At 38.1% G+C, this 26,192-nt stretch overlaps 2 long non-coding RNA genes across 2 annotated transcripts; one reads left to right on the top strand and one right to left on the bottom strand.

Moving 5' to 3' along the window:
* Positions 1 to 403: 403 nt before the first annotated feature.
* On the top strand, positions 404 to 23,157 carry LOC146938980 (uncharacterized). The gene is made up of 2 exons (XR_015031473.1): positions 404 to 861; positions 22,893 to 23,157. It is a non-coding gene; the product is annotated as an uncharacterized LOC146938980 (long non-coding RNA).
* LOC146938981 (uncharacterized) lies at positions 16,546 to 18,032 on the bottom strand. Its single transcript, XR_015033418.1, has 3 exons — positions 17,686 to 18,032; positions 17,492 to 17,591; positions 16,546 to 16,805 (listed from the first exon to the last, which is right to left on the bottom strand). It is a non-coding gene; the product is annotated as an uncharacterized LOC146938981 (long non-coding RNA).
* Positions 23,158 to 26,192: the final 3,035 nt, after the last annotated feature.

The following is a 26,192-nucleotide window of genomic DNA, read 5'->3' as shown; positions in this document are numbered from 1 at the left end:
AAATGCCTGAGAATGGATGTTACTTCATACACTACCACAATTTTGGCTTTTAATAGCACAATTTCAATAGCGCTTCTGGATAAATGCTATTAAAAATGCAACTCATAGACCTGTTATAGCACTTTTCAGAAAGCGCTAAGAAAAACTTGTTAAAATTTGGACTAGATAGCGTTCTTCTGCAAACGCTATTATTTTGGTTCACACTAATAGCGCTTTTCAGAAAACACTATAGTTGGAAGGGGCTTAGATAGCGTTTTTACAAACGCTATTGTTTGGTTTTATGAAGAAAAAAAAAGGCGGATAAGATTACACAAGGATTATTTAAATAGCCAAGCTTCCCTTTTCTATTTCATTCTTATCCTCCCTTTCAACACTAATAAAGTCTTTTGAATGTATATTAACATGGACACAACCAATATCTCATACATGTCAAGAGAGTTATACTGAATACATATATGTATATTGTTATGATTCGGGTAGACTCTAACTAAGAAAATGGGTATTGTATTACAAGGCTTCGATTTAGATAGTCGAATCTAGAACAATCAGAATAGTTAAGAGCATATTAGATATGTGGCACTGGATACCGATTTTCAGGAATGCATTTCATTTGTGTGCTTTCATGTTTGTTACCATTGATTGATACTCAAGCTTATATATTTTTCCATTTGCATTCTTCTTTTTGTCCCATATTTGAGTGTATGTTACTTGTTGTTATAGGGGAATAATGTGTATTGTTTCATCATTTACAGAGCAACGAATTGGTCACAAAAAAGATCACCTTGTATCGGTTCACTGGTTGATGTTCGACTTATCCCACCCTACCGCTCAATCGCGCTTTTGGTGAATATATTTTTAAAGGTATACATTCTTAATTCTCTTTCTAACCGAATCGCAATTCGTTTTCATATTGGTACGTGATAATTCACACATGAATTTCACTGAAAAGTGAGTACCGGAGAACCGTACAATCACCAACAAACAATGTAAAAAATTAGACTAATTTATCTGGCCCGCCAATTTAACGTACTGCAGTACACTTGGTAGTGAATAGGTGTGTTAGAGGCAGAATGTGTTGTCCGTATTTATATAATTACTTACCTCACAATGTTAGATAACCTTCCGATGTGGGACTTGCTATTTTTCTATGTTAGATAAAACACATGTGCTAGCTGTTTTATCTTGGTTTTCGGGTGTCAAACATTGATTACGTTTGAACCTTTTAAACCGGTGATATCTTATTTTTTCTTGGGAAGGGAAAAAGTAAGCAAAACCCTTGAGAATCGAGGTCCGGGAGTTGTTTTCGCTACGGGAAGGTGTTAGGCACCCATAACGACTATAGTATCCTATAGGAACCGTCTTTAATTTCTACGCGCGCGCTTTATTTTTAAATGCTATTTTGAAATGTTATTTACACCTAAAGTTTGCTAAGTGAAGAATTGGAGGGAGAAGAATGTGTTTGAATTTTTATTTTATTTGAATTGAAGGAATTTTGTTCCTTGCCTACGTACCCGTTTAAGGGATCAAATCCACCGTAGTTCTCTTCCAAAAAATGTTTTGTTTTTGTTGGTTGATTTTAAGTTTGAAAATTGGAATTTGAAGAATAGAAAGAGGCCTCGAGGGCATGAGATTTATGAAAAGGTGAGGTGGAATTAGTCATTTGCAAAATGGGGTCTAAGTATTATTAAGATTCATTAAGATTTTGATTAAGAAAATAAAAGGAAAATTCAATGGGGTTTTGGACCCCAAGGTTTATTTGGAAAATGGTTTGAGTGAAGTTTGTTCATATTTTTTGGAAAATTGATTTTTTTCTAAGTATAAATCCTAGGCATTCATCTAAACATACAATCCTAAACATACATCTAAACATGCATATTCTAGCTATATAGTGATGTGTGTGCATGTGTCGGTGCTTGTGTCGGTGTACATTATTAGAGTCCATTGTCCTTATTACATCATGCCCTAGTTTACATTCTATGGTCTTGCAAGAATTTAAAAGCATGAAAGTAAAATATTACAAGAACTCCTAAATTTTTACATTCTAAGTTTTGGTAAAAATTAAATTGCAAGAAATAAAACTATAATGGAAGAATGAAGTATGCTTATGAAACATGAAACAAAAGGGTTAGTAGAACAAAATGTAAAATGAAATTGAAGCAAGCAAAAGAGCATAGCAAAGCAACTAGAATTCAACAAGGAAATAGCCAAAAAAGATTAACCAAGAGACATGATGAAATTGTATTTGGAAGCTACTAAAATTCTAAAGCAATACCAAAGCCTATAATCCTCACATTAATGGTAAAATTCCAAAGGTTTTAAATCCATCATGATGTGAGAAATTAAAGGACATTAGCATGTAATACAATCATAGTATTTCCAAGCCTATTTGCACTTTATTTGACACAAAAATACACATTATTCACATAGTACAAAATCCATGATAAGAAACCAAACCAAACAGCAAGTGTATACAAAATCAAGAGGCCAATTCACAAAAAAAAATGCATATTCAAAGTCACATTTATGCACTAAAATTCAAGAATAAAATCACATCACCATTTTCACAAAAACATAACAAAACGGACACAAATTAACAAGACACGAACACACACATATATTTTTGAAGCAAGTTTCAATTACGTTCCACAAGCAAGTATCAAATGCCGAAACTTGATCACAACAATTTCAAAGAAACCTTCTAGAGACTTTTATAAAGATTTGAACCAAAATTAATCATATGGAATTAACAAAGAACCAAAAGATCTCCCACATGTTGTGACCAAGATTTATCATGAAAAGTGCACTAAAATTCATCAAAAGACACAAGAAAAATACTAGAAATTTTATGGGATTTTCAAGAATCTTGGAACATAAGCAGAGGTGTGAAAATCAGTTTGCAGCCTACAACTAGCAAGAAAATTCATAAAGAAAACGAAATCAACTGTACACAAGGCCCAAGCCCATACCTTTTCCTTTTACTATCTTCTTCTCCCTTCTCAGCTGGACAGGGGAATCATTGCCATCATCATCGTCCCAATCATCCTTCTCTCGCTCTTCTCTCTGCTTCTTCTTCACGTTCGATTTTCACCTTCGATTTGATACGTTGCTGCTCGTTTTGATACGGTTTCAAACCTTCGAAATGCTCCTTCCATTTCATTTTCTCTCTGAGTCATTTCACATAACCGCTTGAAAAAGAGAGATATGAGTCAACTCGGTTTATTATTGCAAAAACCAGTTCAGTCTCAGACTCAGTCAACAACGATTCTCGGTTTGTTAAGGGAACAAATGGACGGAGTTGATGGAGTTCCTCGTCGGAGACGGAGTTTCAAGGAACGGTTTGGATTTATTGGATGCTGTGGGGCCAATTGGGGATTCCGTTCCTCTTCTTCTTCTTCTGAATCACAACAGAATCAGCAACGAATTCTTGATACGGTTCCGAGTGAAGCTCCGAATATGTGTGTGGCTCCGGTGATTCAAACCGGTTCGAGTTCTTCGAGTATGAATCTTGCTGCGGCGTTGGTGGCGGAAAGACAACTCCGAGGACCAGCGGCGGAAACGAGTAGCAGAGAGGGGAGGATGCCAGGGACGCCGTGGAGAGTGTCGTTGATGCGGTTGTTGGAGGAAACGGAAAACGGCGGAGACGGTGACAGTTGAGGTGGCGGGGGAGGAAACAGATTAGATGAGAAACGATGACTGTACCGGCAAGGATTCTGCTTTCTCCATAAGCAAGAATGTGAGAACGGAGAGAGAGAGTGGTGAATTTTGGTGGTGGGAAAATTAGTTGTGGCGGTTGAGTGGTGGAGGAAGTGGTTAAAAGTTGGTTGTGGTGGTGGAAAATGAGAGAAAAAGTTAGTTACGTGAGAGAGAAGAGAAGAGGGAAAAGGAAGAAAATTTATTTGTGATTTTTTTGTGGAATTGTAAAGAATGATTGGTGGTGAAAAATTGACCAAGACTTTGACTTATATAGGTGATGAAAGGGATGCTTGGACCAATGAGGAAATGCCACATGGACTTGGACTTGTAACAAACTCTTAAGGACCAATAGCATTTGGACACGTGGCACTTGGACTCTAACAAACTTAAAAAGGATTAAAATGTAAATAACAAAAATACGAGGACTAAAATGAAAATTAAAACTAAAATTGAATTGAAAAAATAAATTGAAAATTAACGTAAAGCGAGACGATTAAAAACAATAAAGCAGATTAAAACGAATCAGAAATATTATGTGAAACGACCAAAACGCCCCTTAGGGGCTTAAAACGACTAAAAATGACTCAGATGAAATTAAAAAATGGATTTTTAACAAGAAATTGAAACAAAAGTTTATATAAACCAACTTGAAAGACTCAGAGGCAATTTTAAGAGTTTTAACAGGGTTTTAACACAGGAAAAGACTAAAATGCCCCTAGGGGCAAAACTGACTTGAAATGACTTCAAATGCAATTATTGAAATGGATCTTGACATGAAATTGAAATGAAGACTTATTCAACCTATTTGAAAGGACTCAAACAAATTTTTAAAGATTGAAAGAGATTTCATCATGGGAAATGACTAAAATGCCCCTAGGGGCTAAACTGACTGAAAAATGACTCAACTGATATTTTTGAAGTGAATTTTGACATGAGATTGAAACAAGGACTTATACAAACCAATTTAAAAGACTCAAACAAATTTCAAGGATTAAAATGAGTTGAATGCAGGAAATGACTAAAATACCCTTCTATGTGGATTTTGCAAGTAATTTTGAAATAGAATGCAGAGAAAGATGTAATTGATCAGAGACAAATCAAATGGCTTGAAATGCAAGAAAAGAAGAATTGAACAAGTATTTTTAGGTCCAAAATTAGGGTATAACAGCTGCCCCTATTTAAGTTTCTTTGTCCGGGGAGTCAAGAGACGAAGTCTTAGAGTTGACGGGACGAAGATACTTAAATATTAACATTTGCACTGCTTTTGGACATAAAAATACGTTTTCAGATTTTCAAAAACATGAATGCCATGCAACATTTCATTTATGAATGCAGGACAATCGAACCGGAATCTACGGGCTGTGTCACACCACCAAGGGATTTATAGACATCAAGGTAGAAAGAACGGGCAACAAATAGACAGGTACAAGCTGTTCTTTGGATCGAACTTGCCACTTGACCGAGAGATACAAACAAGAGACGGGTACAAGCTGTTCTTTGGATCGAACTTGCCACTTGACCGAGGAAATACAAACAAGAAACGGGTACAAGCTGTTCTTTGGATCGAACTTGCCACTTGACCGAGGAAATACAAACAAGAAACGGGTACAAGCTGTTCTTTGGATCGAACTTGCCACTTGACCGGAAATATAGACAAAAGGTAGACACAAGCTGTTCTTTGGATCGAACTTGCCACTTGATCAATACCACAACATGTAAGTAGGTGCAAACTGTTCTTTGGATCGAACTTGCCGTTTGACCGGAACAAAACATAAGCAAAGGGTACAAACTGTTCTTTGGATCGAACTTGCCGTTTGACCGGAAATATAGACATATAAGCAGGTACAAGTGGTTCTTTTTGGATTGAACCTTGCACTTGACCAGTAACAAGATACAAATTGAAAGTCTGGTTTAACAAGATACCAATTGAGGGTAAATTGTCATTGACCTGATTTGAAAATAGACATGACCATTTTTGTTGGCCCAAAAGTAAATTGACATTGATTTGAACTGAATTGACAGTTGAAATTGACATCAACATTGACATTGACATTGACATTGGCATTGACATTGACATTGGCTTGGAAATTGAAATTGACATTGACATTGACATTAATATTGACATTGACATTGGCATTTGACATTAACATTGACATTGACATTGGATATTGACATTGACATTTGACATTGACATTGGCATTTGACATTAACATTGACATTTGACATTTGACATTGGCATTTGACATTAACATTGACATTGACATTGACATTGACATTGACATTGGCATTTGACATTAACATTGACATTGACATTGACATTGGCATTTGACATTAACATTGACATTGACATTGGCATTTGACATTAACATTGACATTTGATATTAACATTGACATTGACATTGGCATTTGACATTAACATTGACATTGACATTGACATTGGCATTGGATATTAACATTGACATTGACATTGGATATGCAACATGTATGCATGGTATAGCAAGATTATTGGATGTACGAGCACATAAAATGCATGATTATGCATGTATGAATGCTTGAAATGCATGATTGGTTTGTAACTTGGCAGAGGAGTTTCACAAAGGCAGACAAGACATTGGAAGATTGGGCACGTAGTGGCTCGTGCTGCAACATATTCACAGGGGAAAACCTCTTTGGAGAGACCGTCGTTGAGAGACGTATCAAAACCATGGTTGAGGGCAATAAAGCTTGTAAAGGAGAGACCCTTGGAAGGTTCTTGGATACAGGTCGCCGTTGCCAGGCGTGTCAGTGCTGGGTAAGCATTGGATGTTCGCATCTGTGGTCAATGCTTTTATATATCTCGTTCTTTCATTTTTCATTTTTCAATCCCATTTTTGCCTGAACCGCCCTTTCGGGTTTTCGATTCACCGGGGAATAGATTCTTTTCATTGCCCCATTTTTTCCTGAATTGCCTTCATAGGTTGTCAATCAGCGGGGTGCTCATTTTTGCCTAAGCCGCCCTTTCGGGTTTTCAACTTAGCGAGCTTTTCATTTTCATCTTTTCAATTTTTCCATTTTCCATTCTGTTTTTTCATTCTTGCCATTGACCACAGATCATCCTGGGGAGTAACCTGCTTGTAACATGTATTGAAATAGACATTGACATTCATTCATTCATGCATGTTTCATTGAAATGTACCTTATTGCTCAGGTTTGCTTTCAAAATAGACATGAAAAGATTTTTTCAATTTTCAAAAATGTTTGTTTCAGACATTGACATCATCAAATAGGAATAAAATGTTTTGTATATATAGCATTGAAAGTAGAAAGAAAGATAGAGTTTCAAACAATAGAAAGGCTCAAATTGATGTAAAAGAGTGAGAGTCAGCCAAAGGCATGACTTCACGGATTTACAAAGCTTGGAAAATGGTAATTTTATTGGTTGGTGATACATTGAACATGATGACCGCTACATTTCATAGAAATTTTGAATTCACAAGTACAGAAGCCTCTGATGAAGACGATCATTGACAGTTGCAGATGCCCCAAGGGGTGATGGTGATTTGCCAGATATAGTTACTTGTCTTTTATTGACCTCATTTTTGCATGAACCGCCCTTTCGGGTTTTCGGCTCATCGAGGCGCTCATTCTTGCCTGAGTTGCGTACAATCTCAGCGAGCTTTTTCATATTCATTTTTTTTGTCCCTAACTTTTGCCTGGATCGCCCTTTCGGGTTTTCGATCCACCGGGAAGCGCATTTTTGCCTAGGCCGCCCTTTCGGGTTTTCGACCTACCACGCTGTTCTTTTCTTTCTAGACAAAGTATTTCTTGACTATATCGGCATTAACAGGATTTGGGAGTTCAACACCATCCATGTGTGTAAGGATCAAAGCACCACCAGAGAAAGCCTTCTTGACAACATAAGGACCTTCATAACTAGGTGTCCACTTGTCCCTTGGGTCGGGTTGCTGACTTATCCTTCTTTTCAATACAAGTTCGCCTTCCTTGAATTCTCGAGGTCGGACTTTCTTGTCAAAAGCATTCTTCATTCGCACCTGATACAACTGTCCATGAGTCATAGCATCCATACGTTTCTCTTCAATCAGATTCAATTGATCATACCGACTTTGACACCATTCAGCCTCAGTTAATTTTGCTTCCATGATCACTCGAAGAGATGGAATCTCCACTTCCAAAGGGAGAATTGCTTCCATGTCATATACCAGAGAGAAGGGAGTTGCCCCGGTTGAACTGCGCACTGTAGTACGGTAACCATGCAAGGCAAAAGGTAGCATCTCATGCTAGTCTTTGTAAGTAGTGACCATCTTCTGAACAATTTTCTTGATATTCTTGTTAGCGGCCTCAACTGCACCATTCATCTGAGGTCTATAAGGAGAAGAGTTGTGATGCTCAATTTTGAATTCTTCACATAAAGCTTGCATCATGCTATTGTTCAGATTGGAACCATTGTCAGTGATGATCTTGTTGGGAACACCATATCGACATATGATGTTATTCTTGATAAACTTGACAACCACTTGCTTGGTCACATTTGCATAGGAAGCAGCCTCAACCCACTTGGTGAAGTAGTCAATTGCCACTAGAATGAAACGATGTCCGTTGGAAGCTTTTGGTTCAATTCTTCCGATCATGTCAATGCCCCACATAGAGAAAGGCCATGGGGAAGATATAACATTGAGAGCGTGTGGAGGCACATGAATCTTGTCAGCATAAATTTGACATTTGTGGCATCTCTTAGCATGTTTGTGGCAGTCACGCTCCATAGTTATCCAGTAATAGCCGGCTCTTAACAGTTTCCTTGACATGGTGTGACCCGAAGCATGGGTCCCAAAGGTACCATCATGTACATCATGCATCAACTTCTCAGCTTCTTGTTTGTCAACACATCTCAGCAAGACCATGTCATAGTTCCTCTTGTATAGGATTTCTCCGTCCAGAAAGAATCTACTAGCCCATCATCTCAAAGTCTTTTTATCCCTGTTGGAAGCACCAGGTGGATATTCGCGGTTCTGCAAGAATTGTTTGATAGTGTAATACCAAGGCTTTTTACCATTCATATCTTCATCAGTTTGATCTGGTATTTTTTCAATAGTAAACACATGAGCGGGTCTATCAAGACGTTGTACTTTGATTACGGGCACATCATTCCAGTGGTTGACACGAAACATGGAAGACAGAGTAGCAAGAGCGTCAGCCATTTGATTCTCATCCCGAGGGATGTGGTGCAGCTCGACCTTGGTAAAGTATGTCAACAGACGTCTTGCATAATCACGGTACGGGATCAGCTTCTCATGATGAGTCTCCCATTCACCTTTTATCTGGTTAATAACAAGTGCAGAATCTCCATAGATGTCAAGGTGCTTAATTCTCAGATCAAGGGCTTCTTCAATGCCCAAGATGCATGCTTCATACTCAGCTATGTTGTTCGTGCATTCAAAAGTTATTCGAGCGGTGAAAGGAATGTGGTGCCCCTGCGGAGTTACAATGATGGCTCCAATTCCTTTACCATAAACATTAACAGCACCATCAAACACCAATCCCCATTTGCTATTGGGATCTGGCCCTTCATTGATCAGTGGCTCTTCACAGTCTTTCGCTTTCAAATACATAATCTCTTCATCAGGGAAATCAAATTTAATTGGCTGGTAATCATCAAGAGGTTGACAAGCAAGATACTCAGCAAGGACACTTCCTTTGATTGCTTTCTGAGCTTTATACACAATATCATATTCAGACAACAACATTTGCCAACGCGCAATCTTTCCAGTAACAGCAGGCTTTTCAAAGATGTACTTGATTGGATCCATTCGGGATATTAACCAAGTTGTATGATTCACCATGTAATGACGCAGGCGTTTGGCAGCCCAAGCTAAAGCACAACAAGTCTTTTCAAGCATTGTATACCGAGTCTCACAGTCGGTGAATTTCTTGCTCAGATAGTAGATAGCATGCTCTTTCTTACCAGTCTCATCTTGTTGACCGAGAACACAGCCCACTGAATCATCTAACACTGACAGATACATAATCAAAGGCCTTCCTTCCACTGGTGGGACAAGGATAGGCGGCTCTAACAGGTATTCTTTAATGCTATCAAAAGCTTCCTGGCATTCATCATTCCATACAACAGGCTGATTCTTTCTGAGCAATTTGAAAATGGGACCACAAGTAGTAGTCATGTGAGATATGAATCTTGAAATATAATTCAGACGTCCGAGGAAACCTCTGACTTGCTTCTCAGTTTGAGGGGCCGGCATCTCTCTGATGGCTCGGACTTTGTCAGGATCAACTTCAATGCCTCTCTGGCTGACAATGAAGCCTAGCAACTTTCCGGATCTTACACCAAATGTGCACTTGTTAGGATTCAACCGCAGCTTGTACTTTCTCAGTCTTTCAAACATCTTTTTCAAATACACAACATGCTGCTCTTCATCACTTGACTTCACAATCATATCATCAACATATACTTCAATCTCTTTGTGAATCATATCATGAAACAGAGTTGTCATACCTCTTTGATAGGTAGCACCAGCATTTATCAAGCCGAACGACATTACTTTGTAACAGAACGTTCCCCATGGAGTGATGAAGGACGTCTTTTCTCTATCTTCAGGAGACATCCGTATCTGATTATAACCAGAGAAACCATCCATGAAAGAGAACACTTTGGATTGAGCAGTACTGTCAACAAGCACATCAATATGAGGCAATGGGAAGTTATCTTTTGGGCTGGCTTTGTTCAAGTCTCTGTAATCAACACACATTCGAACTTTCCCATCTTTCTTTGGTACTGGTACAATGTTGGCAATCCATTCAGGATATTCAGCTGTCATGAGGAAACCCGCATCAATCTGCTTTTGCACCTCAGCTTTGATCTTAAGAACCATGTCTGGACGAGACCTTCTCAATTTCTGTTTGACAGGAGGACATTCAGGTCTTGTCGGTATCCGATGTTCCACAATCTGGGGATCTAAACCCGGCATATCTTCATAGGACCATGCAAAGACATCTGGATAATCATGGAGAAGCTGAGTAATCTTCTTTTTCACTTCTGGCTCCAGTGCAGCACCAATCTTAATCTCTCGCTTGTTCTCTTCAGTACCCAGGTTAATGAGTTCAATCTCTTCCTGGTGAGGCTGAATGGCTCTTCTTTCTTGCTCAAGCAGTCGAGTGATCTCATACGGTATCTCTTCATCATCATCCTCATCTTCAGCTTCATATACAGGGAATTCAAAATTTGGAGGAACCATAGGGTCACTGTGTTCAACGGGTTTATTATGGTTCAATCTGCATAATATGATTGGGGATGATTTTTAGAAAAAGTTTTTCATGCAGATTTTTGAAATTAATAAGAAAAAATATAGATGTTTTGGTTTTTTCTGGCATTACCATTATTTCCAAGAAAAAGGCACTAAAAAGTAAAAAAACAAAGAGTCGTGAGAAAAACGACAACTTTTATTGATAACGGCAATGCCGAAACAAACACGCCCTTACAATGATATCACTTTCGCCTTGGGCAGAGCGAAAGGATTGTTATTTTGAAAACAAAAAAACATGAGCAACAAGACACATTACATGGAAGCATGCATGACTAAAGGAACATCAATGGCTTCCCAATTTCTCACAGTGCCTCCTGGTATAACAAATGTAGGCACATGACCTCTTTCAGCAGCATCTTCAGCAATCGCATTGATGAACCCAGCACTGTAGAAGGTTCCTTTTGAAACAGCAGATGTCGGGGAGAATCCAAGGCCTTCATTTCGCTTGTTTTCCAGAATCTGAATCACTTTGCCCCAGCCAGCAGCTTGCCCTGCTTGAACAGCCTTCTGGGCGTCTTTCAGTGAAGCCATAGCAGTACCAGCCCTTCGGGGTTCTGCACCCTCCACGGTCAAGCCTTGAAACGACGTCCCTTCAGCGGACCCTGCTTCAACACAAGAGAAAGATGACACTTGGCTAACCAGATATGCCTCTTCACCATGCACCGTGACAATCTTACCATTCCTCATGAACTTGAGCTTCTAATACAAAGTAGAAGTGACTGCTCCAGCGTCATGAATCCATGGTCTTCCGAGGAGACAGCTGTAAGAAGCATTGATGTCCATGACTTGGAAAGTAATCTGAAATGTCTCAGGACCAATGGTAATTGGCAAGTCTACTTCCCCGAGAACATCCTTGCGAGATCCATCGAAAGCCTTAACCAGATAGCTGCTACCCTTCAGGGAAATTCCATGATGACTTAATTGCCTTAGTTGGACTCAGGCATTACATTCAACGATGATCCAGTGTCCACCAAAACGTTGGATATCATGTCAGGCCCACAGTGCACCGAGATATGTAGAGCCAAGTTGTGATGTTTCCCTGCTTCGGGGAGTTCATCGTCACCGAATCCCAAACTGTTGCAAGCAGTGATATTACCCACTATTCCATTGAATTGCTCCACAGAGACTTCGTGATCAACGTAAGCTTGCTCAAGTATCTTCATCAACACCTTCCTGTGAGCTTCTGAGCTCATGAGCAGAGACAAGATGGATATCTTTGATGGAGTTTGTAGCAGCTGGTCAACGATCTTATAGTCACTTTTCTTGATAAGCCTCAGGATTTCATCCAGATTGGACTCTTCAATAGATTGGCCTGCTGGGCCAGTGTTTTTGTCAACAGGAGGAACAACTGGTGGAGTTACCGTGGCAATGGGTGTAACTACCTTCTTTTGAAACAAGGGTGGACGGACCTTTCCGCTTCTCAGAGTTGTAACTTCACTGGCAACATTGTCAACTGTAGTTGGGGATACCAGAGGCACTTCTACTCCATTCTCAATCATGGTTGCACTGTACTTGTAAGGAATTGCTTGGTAGAGGTATAAGATACCGGACCAGGTAACCTGATCACCAAAGGCTCAACATTTCTCATCTGAGATACACTTTCAACAGGGGAGTCATGGAACACTGGCACAATCACACATACATCACTGGCAATTAAGTGCTTGTCATCCATCAGGCTCTGGATATCACCTTGCACCACACAACAGCCCATGGGATTTTGCAGACATTCTGAACAAGAATCATGATCATGTTTGAACAAAGAAGCCTGGCAGAGCTTGACATGTAATGGCACCAAGGGAGTAACAACATTGTGGACATCCAACATGGGATCCTCTTGAGGAGCGGGAATCCTTTCAAAAGCCTCAATCATATTGACAGCAGCATGGTTTGGAAGTGGATTGCCGAGGACATGAGGATCATTATTCTCAAAAGTCAACCGTCCCTTTTCTATTAGGTCTTTCACAATATACTTCAGAGCAAGGCAACCCTCAACATCATGGCCTTGAGCACCCTGATGAAATTCACATGTTAGATCCTGTCGGAACCTGGGAGGCAATGGATCAGGCGGAGGCCTGCCTGGTCTAGTGACACAGTGTCCCTTGGCCAGTAGAGTTGGAAGCAGCTCACCATACCGCATTGGTATTGGTGGAAAAGAAGGTTTGGGTCGGGGACCCTGTTGCTGCTGCTGTTGCTGTTGAGCAGGAGGCTGTTGTTGCACTTGCTGAGCGATGGCATTGACGGGCACTAGTGGTTGGCCCGGTGGCAGAGGATATTGCTGGTAGAATGGTGGGAAGAAAGGATGCTGAGAGTACTGCATATAGTGGTAGGGCAGAGGTAATTGTGTAGCAGCTGCAGATGGGTTACCAGACACCATCCCCACATCAGATTCTTTCTTCTTATGATGACCATTACCATACTTCTTTGGTGCACTGTTTGAAGATTCACCTTTCTCTAGGACAATAATACCATCTCGGACGGCCTCCTCTAGACGCGTTCCCATTGTAACCATATCAGATAAGTTGTTTGGGGCAGAGACTATCATTCTCTCCTTATATTCCTTCTTCAGAGTCTTCAGGAATGTCTGTGTTAATTCTTCCTCATCAAGTCGAGGAGAAACACGGGCAGCTGCCCCTCTCCACCTCTGAGCATATTCCCGGAAGGTTTCATCTGATTTCTGAGACAAGGCTTTAAGAGAGTCTCTATTTGGCCTCAGACGGGTATTGAATTCATATTGACTCTCAAAAGCAGCAGCCAGATCCTCAAAAGTATGGATGTTGTCCTTACTCAAACTAGTGTACCAATCTGCTGCATCATCTGTCAAGCTACTCTGGAAGCAATGGATCATTAGTGCATCATTGTCGGCGTAGTTAGCCATCTTTCGGACATACCGGATAACATGGTTGTGTGGACAAGAAGTCCCATTGTATTTGTCAAATTCTGGCTCTTTGAATTTCTTAGGAACCTCAAATCGGGACACCAAGCATAGATCACGAGCTTTAGCAGGAGCACCATTGTTTCCTCGGCTAGCCTTGACCTCACGGAGTTCTCCAGCCAACTCCATCAACTGTCTTCTCATAGCTTCCATTGCAGGATCTTGTCCATGCGGAGTATCGACATCAATTACCTGTTGCACAGTGTGTACAATAGGATCGGTAACAACGGTAGTCACCTGAGGCATAGCAGTAGATACAGGAATCTGTCCTTGACCAGCAAAACCAGAGACACCAGCAGCAGTATTAGGAGAATAGTAAGCTGAGAGACCATAAGGACGCCCATTGGGCATAACAAAACGAGCATCAGTAGCCACAATAGATAGTGGGATAGACGGAATTGCTTCAGTAAAAACTGGGACAGATGTGGCTGGTTGTTCTTGTGCGGCCAGCAAAGCAGACATAGTGTCATGAGCCTTAGTCAAGTCTTCTTTCATAGCAGCCAATTCGGCACGGAGCCGAGCGTTTTCTTCTTCAAAGTTAGCCATGATCCTTCTCTTGTGAAATCTTGTTTGATGCACTCTATCTGGTTGGTAAATCTTGCGACCACGAGCCACTTTTCAGACTGCGGCGGACAAAACCAGGAGGCAATGAGCACGAGAGAAGTTTTTTGTGACCAATGAATGCATATGATGCATGAAATGTGTAAATGCATATGCAAAAAGATTCTTTTTACGTGTTATCGAAGGGTTTTTAGACAAATTAGAAACTTGTAAACATTACTAAACAACGATTAACATGAACGGGAAACAAATAACCAACATATAGTTTTTACAAGACGATTCCCTTTGAACAAATGGAAATAACAACAGGAAATGGAAATCCTCAAGCATGGGAAGTGGAAGCATCATCCTCAGACTCAGACTCATAGCTGCAGTATCGTGCATAGAAGTCACGGGCACCCCTAGCCCTCTTGGAGTCTCTCATAAGCAACCTATCTTTCTCTTCAATCTCCCTCTTAGCCTTAGCTAACTCTTTCTTCAGTGTCAAGACCTCATGAGTCTTCTGCTCATCCTTTCCATCCAAATTCATGATCAAGTTCTCAGCCTCATAGTATCTAGCCCTCCACTGATGTTTCTCCCGACTCTCCATAGCTAGATGCTCCTGATACATCTCCTGGGTAGGTGGGAGTAGAGGCAAAGGCATGGTAGGAACAGATGCAGACACATATCTCATAGGGGGGTAAGGCATACCAATCTCCACAGCTTGGTTTATCACCCACTGTGTATAGGCTTCATGAGCAACACCGGACCTTACACCCATGTGCTTCACCTCTTTCTTCCGAAGCTTGGACCAAGCTCCTATGAAATCCTCTCTTATGCCTGTGGGAGCATTGGAGTAGTGAAAGAAGTAAGGAGCTGTAGCAAGATTGATGGGCTTATCTTTCATCGGGAAACCAAATTGTCGCAAAGCGAGCTCCGGGTTATAGTTGATTCCACCCCGGGTACCAAGAAGAGGTACATTAAGAAAAAAAAAGATAATTTCCTTAACCCTAGAAGCGGGAGTGAGCCAAATCACTTCATTAGGAGTGAGAGCCATAATCCTCTGTGAAATAGACCAATTCCTCGGATTGTCGTGGAAAGACTCCGGAAGGTGCGAAATAAACCACCTATAGAGGAGAGGCACACAACAAAGAATGTATCCGCGACCTTTGTCGGAACGATCGTGAATAACATGGTATGTGTCAGCTAGCAAAGTAGGAACCGGATTCTTGGAGTGGAAGATCATAATAGCATTCATGTCCACGAAGCCATCCAAATTCGGAAAGAGAATAAGCCCATAGATGAGAAGTGCAAGAATAGCCTCGAGAGTGTCCTGACAAGTGGTATTGAGGTTGGCTTTCCCAAGAAGATACTCTGAAGTGAACCCTCGGATGCGTGCCTTAGTGATAAGATTCTTGGAGACATCGGTGGTCTTGAGATAGAGATCCTTAGCAATAACCAATGGAGTAGGAGGATTTTCAGGTCCTGAGAAAGGTACCCCCTTAGCAATAGACAGATCCATCAAGGAAGAATAAGCCTCTAGAGTAGGCACCAGCTGAAAGTCCGGAAAAGTGAAGCACCGATAGTCCCGATCATAGAATTGCACTAGAGTGTGCACAAGCTTCTCATCCACATTAGTCTGGAGAATAGTAAGTAAAGCCCCGTAACGATGTCGGAAACCAGTCGGATCCTCAATCTTGAGTGCCAAATCTCTCAAACTAGCCAAATCCACTTCCTTGAACTTGTAGGAATTAGTCCTCTTCATCCCTACAATGTTTACAAATTCAACTTGTCTAAGCCCTTCGATAACAATGCATGGAAGAAGTTTATGCATGTATGCATGAATGTAGAGCTGTCAAAACGGGCGGCCCGGCCCGTTTAGGCCCGGCCCGACCGGGTAACGGGCTTTTTAGGGCCGGGCTAAAAAGCCCGGTTTGAATATGGGCTGGAAATATAGAGCCCGAGCCCGGCCCTTTACGGGCTCCCGGGCTAACGGGCCAGCCCAGGCCCGTTTTTTCCTCTTTTTTTTTTCTTTTTTTTTCATTCTTTAAAGTTTGAACATATTAATTAACATAAATATACACAAGAAAATACCAATTATCCATAGTAACATTAACAAAAGTCACCAATTATCCCAGATGACTAAGATTCTAAATTCAAAATACTAATTATCCATAATAACATAACAAAAGTTTTAATGATTCAAAAAGTCACTCCCAACAAAGTCACTTAATCTTCAATAAGGTTCACAACATCCACACTGTTTGATGCTTGTCTACTTCCATGAGTTTCTTCTTCTTGAACATCACTGTTGTCCTCATATAATTCTACAAATTAAGAAAGACATAAGAATAACAAAATTGGTTGAAGACTAAAACATGCCATAAACAAAAAATAGGCCATAAACATACACAGCAACAATGGCAACATATCAGATGATAAAATTAGTCATTATATTTGTAATCTAAATTAGTCTTAAGGATACTCATGAATCAAATTAGTCATTTTTTTTTGAAGACTAAAACAGGAAGGCAAACCAAAACAAATTAGTCATGAATCAAATTAGTCCTACTTCCTCTAATAAGACTAAAACAGAAAGGCAAACCAAAACAATGTCCAAAACAGCACCTAACCACAAATAGAAAAACATCAACCAAAACTGCAAAGAAAAACTAAAACAAAATCCCTCACTAGACCCCTGCTGCCGCAACTGAGACTGGCCGGACAGCAAGGCACCAACAGCACCTAAACCAGCTGAAAACAGCAAAACAACAGGTTTATAATAACAGACTGTCACCTTCCAAACGTGGTTTTTTTTTACAAAATAAGCTGAACAAACAGACTTGTCTGATAATCACTTCAATTATTCATAACAAACAGGCCCTTAATATTAAACAAATCCATAACTACTTTAATTTCTTTAATCATTATCAGTTTTATGTGTTCGTGATTCATAGCATATATAATTGATTAACAATTTCAATATACACCAACAAAAAAGAAAGAAATATACCTAGAGAATTGACCACCATAAGACAAATGAGTAATAGCAACGTCATCAAGAAGAATATTGAAATCCTTGGCCCTTCTCACAAGACTATCCCTAACAAGAGCTGAAACGTGAGGCCGGTCTGTAAGAAGTTGATCCGCAATAACACAAATAGAATGAAGAAGAAACAAAATCAGTAAAACAAAGAAGAAACGAACCTGGAAAACGATGAAGAAGAAGAAGAACAAATCGAGTTGTTGAAGGAGAAGAATATGTGCAATACAGAGAAAAGAGAGAGAATGAGATCTGAGGCCGCCGTTCAACTGAAGCATACGTGAGTGAGTGAGTGTTTTTTAGGGTTTCTATCTTTGATTTTTGGGCCGGATCTTAATATTAATTGGGCTGTCCAGTGATCCAGTCCAGTGAAATAATCCAATGCAATTTTTTTGCGGGCTGCCGGGCCGCCCGAAGCCCGGCCGGGCTAGCCCTAACGGGCCCCGGGCTTTTTCGGGCCGGGCTAAAAAGCCCTGAAACGATTCGGGCTCCAAATTTTCGGCCCAGGCCCTGCATTTAATTCGGGCTTTCGGGCCGGCCCGTTGGGCCCGGCCCGTTTTGACAGCTCTACATGAATGCATGATTATGTTCAAGTTTGGAGAAAACATGGTGGGTTGAAGTTCAAAGTCGAGGAGTCATGGGTGGACACGGCGTCCGGTGAATCTAGGGCTTTAGGATAATAGTAACCGGGTTCTAAAAAAGGTTCCCAAGTTGCAACCTCTCCGACGTACTTCATGGTGTCACGAGACAACACTCGCTCCATGATTATACGTGGAAGGTCTAACTTGAGTGTAGTATCGCGTGACGAATAAAGCTCGAGACAGCACTCGATTTAGCCTCCGCACTACGTCCTAGAAAATGGCCATGGATGGGTTCGGTTATCTACGGTTCATAGCGTCATAGAGCAATTAGAAGTAAAGTGCCTAAACGCGACAACACGCGCCGACAACATCACCCCCAAAATGCCTCAGCTATGTGGGATTGATCGCATAATCCAAAACACGAGGCAACCCCTGGAATGAATTGTCGATTATATCCCCCCTAAATCCTAAGTTCACTCAGCCCGGGTGCAGGACTTTTGATATTCTCACCCCACACGTTTGCAAGAAATTAAACATTTATTCACATAGGAAAGCAAGTAAAAGAAACAAGTAAAAAAGAGCGCAAGCGTGGAAATAAAGACTAGGCGTAACTCTCGAATCTCCCCAGTGAAGTCGCCAGCTGTTTTATCTTGGTTTCGGGTGTCAAACATTGATTACGTTTGAACCTTTTAAACCGGTGATATCTTATTTTTTCTTGGGAAGGGAAAAAGTAAGCAAAACCCTTGAGAATCGAGGTCCGGGAGTTGTTTTCGCTACGGGAAGGTGTTAGGCACCCATAACGACTATAGTATCCTATAGGAACCGTCTTTAATTTCTACGCGCGCGCTTTATTTTTAAATGCTATTTTGAAATGTTATTTACACCTAAAGTTTGCTAAGTGAAGAATTGGAGGGAGAAGAATGTGTTTGAATTTTTATTTTATTTGAATTGAAGGAATTTTGTTCCTTGCCTACGTACCCGTTTAAGGGATCAAATCCACCGTAGTTCTCTTCCAAAAAATGTTTTGTTTTTGTTGGTTGATTTTAAGTTTGAAAATTGGAATTTGAAGAATAGAAAGAGGCCTCGAGGGCATGAGATTTATGAAAAGGTGAGGTGGAATTAGTCATTTGCAAAATGGGGTCTAAGTATTATTAAGATTCATTAAGATTTTGATTAAGAAAATAAAAGGAAAATTCAATGGGGTTTTGGACCCCAAGGTTTATTTGGAAAATGGTTTGAGTGAAGTTTGTTCATATTTTTTGGAAAATTGATTTTTTTCTAAGTATAAATCCTAGGCATTCATCTAAACATACAATCCTAAACATACATCTAAACATGCATATTCTAGCTATATAGTGATGTGTGTGCATGTGTCGGTGCTTGTGTCGGTGTACATTATTAGAGTCCATTGTCCTTATTACATCATGCCCTAGTTTACATTCTATGGTCTTGCAAGAATTTAAAAGCATGAAAGTAAAATATTACAAGAACTCCTAAATTTTTAAATTCTAAGTTTTGGTAAAAATTAAATTGCAAGAAATAAAACTATAATGGAAGAATGAAGTATGCTTATGAAACATGAAACAAAAGGGTTAGTAGAACAAAATGTAAAATGAAATTGAAGCAAGCAAAAGAGCATAGCAAAGCAACTAGAATTCAACAAGGAAATAGCCAAAAAAGATTAACCAAGAGACATGATGAAATTGTATTTGGAAGCTACTAAAATTCTAAAGCAATACCAAAGCCTATAATCCTCACATTAATGGTAAAATTCCAAAGGTTTTAAATCCATCATGATGTGAGAAATTAAAGGACATTAGCATGTAATACAATCATAGTATTTCCAAGCCTATTTGCACTTTATTTGACACAAAAATACACATTATTCACATAGTACAAAATCCATGATAAGAAACCAAACCAAACAGCAAGTGTATACAAAATCAAGAGGCCAATTCACAAAAAAAAAATGCATATTCAAAGTCACATTTATGCACTAAAATTCAAGAATAAAATCACATCACCATTTTCACAAAAACATAACAAAACGGACACAAATTAACAAGACACGAACACACACATATATTTTTGAAGCAAGTTTCAATTACGTTCCACAAGCAAGTATCAAATGCCGAAACTTGATCACAACAATTTCAAAGAAACCTTCTAGAGACTTTTATAAAGATTTGAACCAAAATTAATCATATGGAATTAACAAAGAACCAAAAGATCTCCCACATGTTGTGACCAAGATTTATCATGAAAAGTGCACTAAAATTCATCAAAAGACACAAGAAAAATACTAGAAATTTTATGGGATTTTCAAGAATCTTGGAACATAAGCAGAGGTGTGAAAATCAGTTTGCAGCCTACAACTAGCAAGAAAATTCATAAAGAAAACGAAATCAACTGTACACAAGGCCCAAGCCCATACCTTTTCCTTTTACTATCTTCTTCTCCCTTCTCAGCTGGACAGGGGAATCATTGCCATCATCATCGTCCCAATCATCCTTCTCTCGCTCTTCTCTCTGCTTCTTCTTCACGTTCGATTTTCACCTTCGATTTGATACGTTGCTGCTCGTTTTGATACGGTTTCAAACCTTCGAAATGCTCCTTCCATTTCATTTTCTCTCTGAGTCATTTCACATAACCGCTTGAAAAAGAGAGATATGAGTCAACTCGGTTTATTATTGCAAAAACCAGTTCAGTCTCAGACTCAGTCAACAACGATTCTCGGTTTGTTAAGGGAACAAATGGACGGAGTTGATGGAGTTCCTCGTCGGAGACAGAGTTTCAAGGAACGGTTTGGATTTATTGGATGCTGTGGGGCCAATTGGGGATTCCGTTCCTCTTCTTCTTCTTCTTCTGAATCACAACAGAATCAGCAACGAATTCTTGATACGGTTCCGAGTGAAGCTCCGAATATGTGTGTGGCTCCGGTGATTCAAACCGGTTCGAGTTCTTCGAGTATGAATCTTGATGCGGCGTTGGTGGCGGAAAGACAACTCCGAGGACCAGCGGCGGAAACGAGTAGCAGAGAGGGGAGGATGCCAGGGACGCCGTGGAGAGTGTCGTTGATGCGGTTGTTGGAGGAAACGGAAAACGGCGGAGACGGTGACAGTTGAGATGGCGGGGGAGGAAACAGATTAGATGAGAAACGATGACTGTACCGGCAAGGATTCTGCTTTCTCCATAAGCAAGAATGTGAGAACGGAGAGAGAGAGTGGTGAATTTTGGTGGTGGGAAAATTAGTTGTGGCGGTTGAGTGGTGGAGGAAGTGGTTAAAAGTTGGTTGTGGTGGTGGAAAATGAGAGAAAAAGTTAGTTACGTGAGAGAGAAGAGAAGAGGGAAAAGGAAGAAAATTTATTTGTGATTTTTTTGTGGAATTGTAAAGAATGATTGGTGGTGAAAAATTGACCAAGACTTTGACTTATATAGGTGATGAAAGGGATGCTTGGACCAATGAGGAAATGCCACATGGACTTGGACTTGTAACAAACTCTTAAGGACCAATAGCATTTGGACACGTGGCACTTGGACTCTAACAAACTTAAAAAGGATTAAAATGTAAATAACAAAAATACGAGGACTAAAATGAAAATTAAAACTAAAATTGAATTGAAAAAATAAATTGAAAATTAACGTAAAGCGAGACGATTAAAAACAATAAAGCAGATTAAAACGAATCAGAAATATTATGTGAAACGACCAAAACGCCCCTTAGGGGCTTAAAACGACTAAAAATGACTCAGATGAAATTAAAAAATGGATTTTTAACAAGAAATTGAAACAAAAGTTTATATAAACCAACTTGAAAGACTCAGAGGCAATTTTAAGAGTTTTAACAGGGTTTTAACACAGGAAAAGACTAAAATGCCCCTAGGGGCAAAACTGACTTGAAATGACTTCAAATGCAATTATTGAAATGGATCTTGACATGAAATTGAAATGAAGACTTATTCAACCTATTTGAAAGGACTCAAACAAATTTTTAAATATTGAAAGAGATTTCATCATGGGAAATGACTAAAATGCCCCTAGGGGCTAAACTGACTGAAAAATGACTCAACTGATATTTTTGAAGTGAATTTTGACATGAGATTGAAACAAGGACTTATACAAACCAATTTAAAAGACTCAAACAAATTTCAAGGATTAAAATGAGTTGAATGCAAGAAATGACTAAAATACCCTTCTATGTGGATTTTGCAAGTAATTTTGAAATAGAATGCAGAGAAAGATGTAATTGATCAGAGACAAATCAAATGGCTTGAAATGCAAGAAAAGAAGAATTGAACAAGTATTTTTAGGTCCAAAATTAGGGTATAACACTAGCTGCCTATATTACTATAAAACATCACCTGTCCGAATTCTTTGAAATTTATCACCACTAGGCCTAATGGCCTTATGTCTCTTTGATTTTATATACTTGTTCCTTGTTCCTTCATGGCCAACTATATAAGTGAGTTTCTTTTTCTTTTTCATCCTTTTCGTTTTTAATGTAATTTGAAATAGTTGTTATGCCTGAATGTTAAAAATTAAGTTAGATTTCACAAGATTAGGTTGTTGGAATTTTTGTATTGGAACTGGATAGTTTCACAGGTTAATAGACAAACAATGAATTACATAATGTCTGGATGTATTGTATTGTATTGTATTGTATTGTTTGTCAACTGAGATTCTTTTAGTGGATTCTATATGCACTTTTGTATCCTTTGAGTTATTTTAAAATGTTGGCTATGCTGGAAATAGAATGATACTTGATTAATTTTTCATTCCATATGACACAGGAGAATATGCTCGAGGTAGATCTATTGAGTAATTTGGATCGCTTGTCACGAGTCCTCTCAATGTTTGGTGTTTTTTTTTTTTGTGGTTGTGGGTGCTTTTCATATATATGTATTGTGCACGAACTTTCCATTTTTATGCAAGTGTACATTAGATGTCATTTAGGATTGATTAATATTTATGACATTTGTAATTAAGTTTCTGATCAACAAATTACTAGTGTTTATTTCTATCAATGGATTAATGGATTACTAGTCTTTCTAATCAGTATATTGTTGTATTGTCTGATCAGGATTTTATTATAATGTTTTTGGCTGTAGATTTCATTTAATTAAATAAAATAAAAATAGGGACTTTTATTAGCGCTTTGTGTAAAACGCTAAGAAACATCAGTTAAAAATAGCACAAAAAATAAGGCTATATCAGCGCTTTTCTGGAAGCGCTATTGAAACGTTGCTATGTAATAGCGCTTTCCGTAAAACGCTAAGAAACATTAGTTAAAAATAGAACAAAAATGAGGCTTTATTAGCGCTTTTTGAAAGCGCTATTGAAACGTTGCTATTTAATAGCGCTTAGAAAGCGCTATTATAGGATTCTGACCTTTAATAGCGGGGGCTTTCTTAGCGCTTCATAAGCGCTATTAAACTCTAAAATGAGTGCTATTAAAGGGGGTATTTTGTAGTAGTGATAATATAATAAAGTCTTGATTATATGCTTTAAGTTGCAAGAACTGCAAAACTTGAATGTACATTTAACTTGAAGCATTAACACACACACGTGTGTGTAAGTGAGAAGTACAAGATTCTTTTTAGTTGGATAAATTCTCCGTCTATGTGTGTGTTTAGTTACGCGGTGGAAATAATTGATTTTGGTTGAATTGATTTTACAAATTGATTTTGATTAAAAGTAAGTTGAATGAAAAGTGATTTATGTTTGAATAACTTTACGGTAGTAGTGATTCATATGAAAGATGTTGTTTGGATATTTTGTGTTAAAATTACTTTTAGTCATGAAAATGACCAAAATAGGTTTTTTTTTTCCTATAAGAGCATTTAAAACATATTTCATTTATCTTTTTTTCTACAAATTTCATTTCCACTTTTAGGTTTTTTTAGAGCATTTCCACTTTTTAGTCAGTTATTAAATTGTGTTTAAGTTTAATACAATTGTGTAAAGATTATTAAAAAAACTTTCTACGGAAAATGATTATTAAAAAACAATTAGTTATTTTATTATTTTGTAAAATGTAAAAATTATTGGGCTCCAGCGGGGGGTGGTTGATATAGGGCTATTATAAAAAGGCTTTTTGATAAACAAACAGTAGTCAGTAGTCGACAAAAACCATCGTTTCTTCAACCTTGTTCTTGAAATTTTTGAAAGTAAAAAAAAAAAAAACTTCGCAGCAACAAAAATGGTACACATACAACATTCAACAGTGAGATGAAGTAATGGATTTCTCATGTAGCTGGAGATATTTGTCAAATTTAAACAGATATGTGAAAGTGATGAGATTCAAGGGTAAAAGAGACAAAAAAGGCTATGTACTTTCACGGTAGGCAGACTCGACTCCAAGAAGTTAGGGAGAGCAGCTTCTATACAAATCGATTCTGAAAACGCAAAAGCATGGCGGCGGTAGGGTGTTAGTGGAGAACCAAACACCTTGAAATAATTGTGTTTGACAAGTACAACGTGCGGTGGACTGTTTTCACCGGGTTACCAAACAGAGGCATGACAGTAGTTACGGGTAAGTGAGGATAAGTGGGACATTACTTATAGAGAGTTTTTTTTTTATTTTTAATGTAAATGATATAATATTTTAACCTAAATTATTTTTCTTGTTTGCATTGAATTTTATTTCCAACTCTCTTCTTAAGTTTAGGTGTTACATTTGTGTATCAAAGCATATCAATTCAATATAGGAGTGTAAGTTATGAGTATAGAAGTTATATGGTCTAAGAAGTGAGTCAACAACTTTCTATTTTTCATATTCTCGGTATGGCTTAATGGAGCAGGCCGTTGATGGTTTTTTTGTGTGAAAATTATGAGATATAGTGAATATGGAGAAGTCTCCCTAATACTGAACTTGTATTCATCGCTTTATAGAGTTAAATTGCAATAAAAAAATATGTTTCTAAACGATATCATTAAATAAATAACAATTGCAAAAAATATATAAATTATAAATCATAGTGACTTCTTTTTTTTTTTTTTTTACAGAAATGACATCTTAATTTAAATCTAAAATATATTTATATTTAAGTCTTCTTTCAAAAAAAAAAAAAATTATATCTAAGTCTAAAAACTTCAAAAGATATTAGGCATATTATTTTCCACACTTCTCCTTGATTGAGTATCTTTTATGCATAATATGAGTTTCGAGTTCAAAGTTTAACTTCTTTTTTTTGTTTCTTGTTCGTTCTTTGTATGTTTCATGTAAATCATGAATGTGTTTCATGTAACACATGAGTGTGTAGGTTGCAAGTCATTAGTTATTGGTGATTGTTCATCTACATTTTTATGTAATACATGAGCATATGCCATGTTATACGTGAATATGTAGTCATTAATTGTTGTTATCTACATATTTATATATTATATAACACATGAACATATTTCATGTAACACATAAAGATGTGGATATTGGATGCTGTTGTCTATATCTTCCTATAATACATTAGTATGTTTCATGTAGCACATAAATTTGAACTCATTGGTGGTTGGTTGTTATTTGTCATTGATTGTTGTTAGGTATAATCTATATATCTCCATGTAATACATGAATGTGTAGTCATTGATTATAAATCAAATTGCATTTGGTTTCACATTGGTTTAATTTATTCTTTTACATCTTCATTGTGTTATTCTTCTTCTTCCATGTTCATTAATGGGTTTTTTGTTTTTTTTTCCTGAAATTAATTATATGAGATATATTCTATATAGAGAAGTCTTTCTAATACTCATCCATAAAAATTCTTTCTAAAACTAAACTTTTATTCATCACTATATGAATATAGCTAAATTACAATACAAACATATTTCTAAACTATATCTTTAAATAAAGAACAAATCCTAAAAATATTCTAAAAGTAAATATAAATTATAACTCATATTGTTGTCTTATTTAAAATCTAAAGAAATTTTCAAAAAGATGTTTTGGTATATCTTGTATATATCCTATATATAAAAGTTCTTAAGTCGCTTAAACAACTTTTTAGAGCCAAAAAAGTTGTTACACATTTTTTATTAGTTTCCTTTTTGTTTTTTAAAAAAATGATCTTATGTTTTATATTATCTTAAATATA

Source organism: Medicago sativa, chromosome 3 (genome assembly GCF_051527215.1).
Source record: "Medicago sativa cultivar Bolivia chromosome 3, Bolivia_mono, whole genome shotgun sequence".
Classification (NCBI taxonomy): domain Eukaryota; kingdom Viridiplantae; phylum Streptophyta; class Magnoliopsida; order Fabales; family Fabaceae; genus Medicago; species Medicago sativa.
The sequence above is the reverse complement of the archived record's forward strand: the minus strand, read 5'-3'. Positions and strand labels throughout refer to the sequence as shown.